At 35.1% G+C, this 8,853-nt stretch overlaps 1 pseudogene; it reads left to right on the plus strand.

Moving 5' to 3' along the window:
• Window positions 1-3,217: 3,217 nt before the first annotated feature.
• Window positions 3,218-7,355, plus strand: LOC145059543 (insulin-degrading enzyme-like 1, peroxisomal; annotated as a pseudogene).
• Window positions 7,356-8,853: the final 1,498 nt, after the last annotated feature.

Below are 8,853 nucleotides of genomic sequence, written 5' to 3' on the forward strand. Positions count from 1 at the left end.
CAAAGGTCTCTTGCATTATGATTACAACTATGACACATGAGCTCCAAAAGAATTTTGAGGATTACTGGCCATATGATCTTAACATGGCCTTGTCTCAAATGTTCCACATGAAAGCAAGAAAAGAGAGTTATGAAGTGGTCAAGTCCTTAACAATGGGCAAATTGAAAGAAGGGGGATCTATGTATACTCGTGGGTAGAAATGCAGTGGCATGTGGAAAGATTGGAAAAACTTAATGTAAACTCTATAAGGACCTTGCCATTGACATGGTACTCAACTCTCTACCCAATAGTTATGATCAGTTCATATTGACTTATCATTTAAGAAATACAAAGACCACATTGATTAAGCTTCACAATATGTTGCAAATGGCTGAAGCAGGAATCTAAAAGTCTCATTCCAATAGTTATGCAAGTGTCCCTATCATGGATATCCAACAAAGCAAAGGGAACAAGATAAAGTTCCATACCCCATCCAAATGGAAAAGGAAGATCCATCATGGAGAGACCAATGGAACAAAAGAAAAGCCCTACTTTGCACCCCTCCTGTTGCTAATCCAAAGGAAGTTGTGTGCTTTCATTATAGACAAAAGGGCCATTGGATAAGAATTTTCCCCAAGTACTTGCAAGAAGTGAAAGATCATAAGGCCAAAGTGGTTGAATCTTCATCTGGTACATATTCTATTCAAGTCAATAATACTAATATTTCAAATTCTTGGGTTCTTGATACACAATGTGGTTTCCACATTTATTTTGATATGTAGGGACTAAAGGAAAGTGAAGAGGTCAAACATGGGAAGCTAAACCTAACCATGGGGAACAATGAAGATTGGTTGTTACCAGGATTGGGACTTATGAGATTATGTTTGATAGTATTAGGTTTGATTTGGATAATTGTTGATACTCTCCATAAATGGCTTGAAACATTATTTATTTTCATGTTTTATTTAGAAAAGGATAACATTATGGTTTTGATTGTGTGTATGAAACTATTGTTTATGTGAATGATTTAGGCAAAAATGTATATAATATTGGTTCTTCTAATATTTTAGACAAGTTATGCCTATGGCGTTCTCGTTTTAGGCACATCAACAAGAAACACATTGCCCAACTCCAAAAGGATGGAGTGCTGGAATCGTTTGACCTAAATCCAGATGATGAATGTGAATCTTGTTTGTTGAGAAACATGACTAAATCACCTTTCACTGGCACATGTGAAAGAGATGAAGATTTTTTGGCCCTAATCCATACAGATGTGTGTGGACCATTCAAATCTGCCACAAAGGATGCAAATTGCTAGTACATTATATTTACTGACAATTATAGTAGGTATGGTTATATTTACTTGATCAAACATAAACTAGAAACTTTTGATAGGTTCAAAGAGTTTTAGAATGAAGTAGAGAACCAATTAGGAAAAAAGATAAAGACGCTATGATCTGATAGAGGTTGTGAGTATCTTAGTATCGAGTTTAACGACTATCTAAAGGAATGTGTAATTGTTTCACAATTAACACCTCCTAGGACACCACAATTGAATGGTGTAGCTGAGAGGCGTAATTAGACCTTACTTGGTTTCGTCCGTTCCATGATGAGTCGAGCTTCTCTTCTAATATCACTTTGGGGGTAGGCCTTAGAAAAAGCCACCCATATCCTCAATCTTGTTCCATCTAAGAAAGTTGCCAATACACCTCATGAACTGTAGACATGGAAACCTCCCTCACTTGCACATATCAAGGTCTAGGGTTGTGAGATTCTCGTTAGGCGATAAACCTTAGACAAACTTGAACCTAGAGCTAAGAAATGTTTTTGCATTGATTATCCACAAAAATCCTTTGGATACTTGTTTTACAGACCCAGTGATAACGTGGTGTTTATAGCTCAAAGAGGAGTCTTGAGAGAGAGAGAGAGAGAGATAGAGAGAGAGTGAGAGAGAGAGAGATCTCATTTCTAAAGAGGGCAGTGGGAGCATGAGTGATCTTGAAGATATTCAAGAGTCATCCGATGAAGCAACTTTTGAAGATACTAGCTCTCAATCTGATAATGAAATTGTTGAGCCTATTGACTCTTTGTTGCCTCTTTGTCGGTCCAGTAGGGTTAGCATGCCACCTTCATTCTATGGTTTCCGTATAATTGCAAAAGGTGATACATCTATTATGATGCAGCACTGGTAAATTTGGATGAGCTTTCTAACTAGAAGGAAGCAATGGTAGGCCCTAAGGATGCTAAATGGAAAGAGGCAATAGATAGCGAGATCCAATCCATGCATGATAACCATGTGTAGACCCTAGTTGATTAAGTACCTGTTCAAAAGATATTAGGGTGTAAATAGATCTTCAAGAAGAAGACTGACATGGATGGTAGTGTACAGACTTACAAAGATAGACTGGTTGCAAAAGGTTTTACTCAAACCCAAGGGATTGGCTATGATGAGACTTTTTCACTAGTTGCCAAGATAAATTCAATTAGGGTAATGCTTGTCATAGCTACTCACTATGACTATGAAGTATGGCAAATGGATGCACTACAAGAAAAGACCCTTTTATGATGCGCAAACCACGACATTTGTTGATTTATGTTACGCAAAAGAGAGTTACATTAAAAAAGTGTCATCTCTTCAAAAAAAAAATTGGATCTAGGTCACACATTATTGCGCGCCCTTAAATTAGTGTCATAAGAAAAAAAAATAAAACCACGGAGGGCACTGTATGTTAAATACGTGTCCTCTGTAAGTGTCGCTTTATAATTTTAAAGAAACCCGCGTTTAGTAGATAAGGGGGAAATCGGAATCCCCAAAATTTTCAAAACCCGCTTTTCTACCTTCTTTCTATCTTTCATCTTAGCAATCGATTCTCCCCTCTCCTTCACTCTCCCTCTTCTCCGATCCGTTTAGTAGATAAGGGGGAAACTTATCTCCAGTCATGCTTCTCGCAAACTGGTGTTCATGACACTCTGTTCATTAAATTTACAGGTTCAATCGATAAAACTAATACGAAATAAACAGATTGGCCAATCAGAACGTTATGGATTCATCGAGTTTCATTCTCATTCATCCGCTGAGAAAATCCTCCAGACCTACAATGGAACCATGATGCCAAATATTAATCAAGCTTTCCGGTTAAACTGAGTGAGTTTTATCAGAGGAGAAAAGTGTGGAGAAAGAACTGGTTCAGATCTATCGATATTTGTGGGAGATTTGGCTCCAGATGTAACTGATTGAATGTCGAAGGTAACCCTAATTTCTCCAATTTCAAATTGAAGCTAGAAGGTAACTCTAATTTCCTATTTTTTAAATCGAAGTTAGAAGGTAACCTTAATTCGATTCAGTAGTTCTAGGTTTTTAGATTTCTCACTTTGACCTTTACAACTACGATTCATCCCAAGATTTAGAAAACTATGTTGTTTATCCAACAACTTATCGTTTCAGAATTTTGGGAGAGAGAATCACGAATATGTGGTTTGCGCCCTACACTGCTGCTCCACCGTGTGCAACTCTTCTCTTCCCTAGCTTGTCTGCTTCCACCTAGCTTGACCGCATCCATCCCAGTTTCCCTGGTCAACCATGCACCCTAAACATCTTCAGGTCTGAGTCCTTAAAGCTTCGTTTGCTTTATGTATCATTTGTATGATTTTGGGATACATATTGTCATGTTGCATTTATTTATTAGGTTATTGTGAAAATTGTTCCTGTAAAACATGGTCACAAGCTGAGAATTACATGGGCAATGACACCTGGCATTCATCATTACATGGAAGGGACAAGTAGGTATCTTGGACACTTAATTGGTCATGCAGGAGAAGGATCTCTCTTCTATTTCTTGAAGAAATTGGGTTGGGGACAAGCTTATCTGCTGGTGAATCAGACTGAACTGTGGAGTTCTCTTTCTTTAAAGTGGTTATTGATTTAACTGATGTTGGACATGGTCAATGTTTCCATTTTTCTTTTTCTATGTGTGTGTGTGTGTTCATTTCTTTCATGTTTATTTAGATATTGGCAACATTTGTAATATATGCTTCATTAAAAGACCAGCAAATGTTGTACATATAATTGGGCTCCTTTTCAAATACATTACACTCTTGCAACAATCTGGTGTTTGTAAGTGGATCTTTGATGAGGTACCTGAAAATACCAACAAATATTATCATATCATGTTCATACTCTTTTAAAAAAAATATAATGATGTTATTTCGTTATATGATCCATATAGCTTTCTGCAATCCGTGAGATGACCTTCCATTATCAGGACAAGATTCCTCCAATTGATTATGTTGTGAAATTTTCATCAAATACGCAGGTATTTGCACTTTTTATCATATTTTTGCTTTAGATTACTTATTTGAATAATCATTTTGATTTTGAACAACACTGCAGTTATACCCTTCAAAAGATTGGCTAGTTGGATCATCTTTACCTTCCACTTTTTCCCTAAAGTTATCGAGTCTGCACTAAATGAGCTCACACCAAACAATGTCAGGTAGCGTATCATCTATCAATGAGTTTGTTATTGTTGGCTAAATTTATATGATTTCTCAATTATGCCCTTCTGGTTCCAGAATCTTTTGGGAGTCAACAAACTTTGATGGATATACTGAGCTGACAGAGCCATGGTATGGAACTGCATTTTCTGTTGAAAAAATCATTGGCTCCACCATTTAGGTATTACTTTTGACTTTTCTTTACATGTGTTTGACTTTGTAATCAGAATTATTTATAATATCACATGTGTAAATAAATTACAGAAATGGATGAAAAGAGCTCCTAAAGAAGACCTACATTTTCCCTGTCCTTATGTATTCATACCTACTGATTTTTCAATTAAGAACATGAAAGAAAAGTGTGAGTTGTAACTAGTGATATAATTTTTAATCATATCTCATTATCTTATTATCTTCGAATTTAACTCTGTTTTGGTGTTTTAAATTCTAAACAGGTGAACATTCCACTTTTATTGTGGAAATCACAATATTCAAGATTGTGGTATAACACTAACACAACATTTTCTACTCCAAAAGCATATGTTAAGTTGGATTTTTACTGCCCATTTGCTAGCAGTTCCCCTGAAGCAAATGTTCTTACTAATATTTCTACTCGGTTATTGATGGATTACTTGACCGAATACAGTTAGTCACAAAAGAAGTTTAAATATACTTTTGGTTGATTTTATGCTTTTTTATCTGATATAATATTTAACTCTCTCTTACACACACATATTTATTTGTTTACTATTGTGGTATTACATATTACATTATTAATACTCTTCTTATTTCTACATTTTAGCTTATGATGCTCAGGTTGTTGGTCTGTATTATGTCATTTGTCACACAGATAATGGTTTTCAGGTAAAAAAAATTCTCACTATTAATATCTTATCTCTTGACACTTACTCTTTACATGTGAACTTGTTTTTATTAACAATTCAGGTGACTTTGACTGGATATAGTCACAAGTTGGAGATCTTACTCGACACTGTAATACTAAAAATTACAACTTTTGAAGTAAAAGAGGATAGGTTCTATGTGATCAAGGTAAAAAAAAGGCATTGTTACTTATGTTATGTCGATGAATTTATATTGTTACTTATGTATGTGTAATTACTTGTCTTTTTTATAGGAACTGCTGATAAAAGAATAGGACAATTACAAGTTTCAACAGCCATATCAGCAGGCCATGTAACACTGCTCATTACTTGTAAAAGATGGATCATGGCCTTGTACTGATGAGCTTGAAGTTCTTTCTGTTCTTGAACCTGACCATCTTTCAAGATTTTATCCTCAAATTTTGTCAAGAATCTTCATATAGTGCTATGCAGCATGTTTTTATACCATTACTATATATTCTAGTTGTGTTTTTTTTTGTTATCTAAAGCTATACAACAACCAGGGAATATTGAATCAAATGAAGACGAATTCATGCTTCAACATGTTGAAGATGTACTTTTTAAGGGGACAAAACCTTTGTCTCAAGCTCTATTCCCATCACAGCATCTGACAAATAGGGTGGTCAACTTAGAAAAGGGTGTTACATATTGCTATACTAAAGAGGGTCTGAATCCAAGTGATGAAAATTCAGCTCTTCTTCAGTACATTCAGGTAAGCATTTTTTTTCAAGTATCATAAGATATAATGATGAATGAAATTGTTAATTGTTAATTGTGGTATGGTGTATATAATATATACATGTACATCAGGATGATTTTAAGTTGAATATCAAACTTCAGCTGCTAGCTCTTATTGCTAAACAACCATCCTTTCACCAACTTAGATCAGTTGAGCAACTTAGTTACATCACTGTGCTTATGCAGAGGTATATGAAACACTTGCACTTGTTCTATATTTTTATATAAACGACCCAAATCTCATTTTGAATTTTTAATGAGAATCAATATTTATGAAATTGAATAATATTAGGAACGATTTTGGCATCCGTGGAGTGCAGTTCATCATACAATCTACAGTAAAGGTGGGCACTTTTTCATGTTTTTTTTTATTTGTTTGTATGATGTATGACTTGACTAATGTTCGGAAAATGGTCTCAAAGATTCCCAACTGTTTGCCCAATGAAAGATGATGAAGAAATAAGAACAGAAAAATATAAGTGGAAAACTCCAATACGAAAAAAAACAAGAGATAAAATTCAGTACATGACAAATTCTTACAGTCACATTCATGGATACTAATCCTGTTTCTTGGATTTAACAGGGCCCTAAACATATTGAGTCAAGGGTTCAATCATTTCTCAAGATGTTTGAGACTAAACTCTATGAGATGCCAGATGATGAATTCAAGGTCACAAGAGTTGTTTTTTCTGTATCAATTTGGAATTTTCGTCGGAAAATATGAATATTGTTTATTGATCTGAATATCTAATACTATAATGGTGTAGAGCAATGTTAATGCACTGATTGAGATGAAGATTGAGAAGCACAAGAACTTAAGAGAAGAATTTGTATACTTTTGGCGAGAAATCCAAGATGGTACCCTCAAATTTGATAGGAAATATCACGAGGTATGGAGCTTTTTACAAATTTTCCCATTGTGTCATTTTCTTGATACTTTTATTTAAAATATTATTTATACAGAGATAGAAGTTTAATGTTGGCAATGTAATGAGACAGGTGGCTGCATTGAAGCAGTTAAGCAAGGCATAAATGATCCAATTTTTTGATGAACATATAAAAGCGGATGCTCCATAAAAGAAGGCTTTAATTGTGCAAGTCTTCTCGACCACACATGCTACAAAGGACACAGGAGATGCAGGCGAGGGAAAAATTGTAAATATTGAAGATGCTTTTAGTTTCAAGAGATCAAGGCCTCTGTCTGGGTCCTTCAAAGGAGGTATCGGTCATATGAAGCTCTGAGGTATTTCATTAATTCTCAATCAAAACACAATTAAAAGAGTTTGTTTGTTATAGTGAAGGATATTTTTGGTGGAATTTCACTGGTGGATCTATTTGTTATCTGGCTGCTGAGGTGTGTTTCTGATTTGAATTGAAAATATGAAAGTTGAATGTTTGATCAATGAAAATTGGGATAGATTGAAATCAACTTAGACATATTTTCTTTCTTTTTGAGAGGCTGCCATTTTTTCCTTCTAACACTTGGGCTTGAATATTTCCCTCCCCAGGAATTCAATGTATTTGGCATAAAGATCTTCCACAGAAAGTTTATTTCTAACAAATCTGAAAAGAGATTGAAGCATTACTTTGATTTTTAGGATTACTTGGAAACTCATTGTCGTCTAACAGTTTCGACAACATTGATCTAACGAATTTGAAGCATGCATGCAGTGGTGGAGGGAAAACTAATAAATAAAGGTGAAGTTTGTTTCTAACTCAATATTTTTTTGTTTTAGGTGATAATGGATCACAGGCCTCCACACCTCACACTTGGGATACTAGCTGCCATCTAAAGGGTTGTACCTCTAACTTCTTACACTAACAAAAATCCAATCAAGATTTTGCTTGTTTAGTTGATTCTTTTTCTTAGGCATTCTTGACTCATCTTGGATTAAAGCATTGTTATCTTATCAGCAAGTAATTACTTTCCAGCCACGCCTGGTGGTCAGCCGCCCATGCACCAAGTTCAACATTTTTACATGGTACACCAAGTGGAAAACCAATGACATGAAGGATCAGGTTATATAGTTAGGGATGTAGTATTAGGTTATATAGTTAGGGATGTAGTATTAGGTTATATAGTTAGGGAAAACCCCTTAATAACAATGTCCTATCAGATTAAGATCAATGTATTTTAATTTTTGATAACTTGTTTGACATGATGTTATTAGATCAAATTGATTATTTTGGTATATATTTGTTTCCATATTTTTGTATTATGCGTAAATGAATATCGTAAAGGCACGTCGTAAATGCATATCGTAAATGGCTATTGAAGTTTATGACACACAAATATATGTCATCTTTATTTATGATAGGGGCTTTAATGATACGCAATGCGTGTCATAAACGTACGTCATATGGTTATGACACGTAAATGCATGTTGTCTTCCTTTATGACAGGGGCTTCCTTGATACGCATTGCGCGTCGTAAATGTGCGTCGTAAAAGAGCGTTGTAAATGCGTGTCATAAATGCACATCGTCTATAGATGATGCGCAAAAGCATGTCCTCTTGTTATAACAGGGCCTTCCTTGACACGTATTGCACGTTGTAAAAGGCTGTTTTTCTAGTAGTGATGTCAAAATTGTTATCTTTAATGGGAAACTGGCTAAGGATGTTTATATGGCTCAACTAGAGGGTTTTGTGCATACCAGACTCCCTAATGAGTTGTGAAAGTTTAAGAAGTCTATCTATGGATTGAAACAAGCATCTCATAGCTGGATCTATGCTTTCATGAA

This window comes from Lactuca serriola, chromosome 6 (assembly GCF_051521515.1).
Source record: "Lactuca serriola cultivar US96UC23 chromosome 6, Lser_US96UC23_V15, whole genome shotgun sequence".
NCBI lineage: Eukaryota > Viridiplantae > Streptophyta > Magnoliopsida > Asterales > Asteraceae > Lactuca > Lactuca serriola.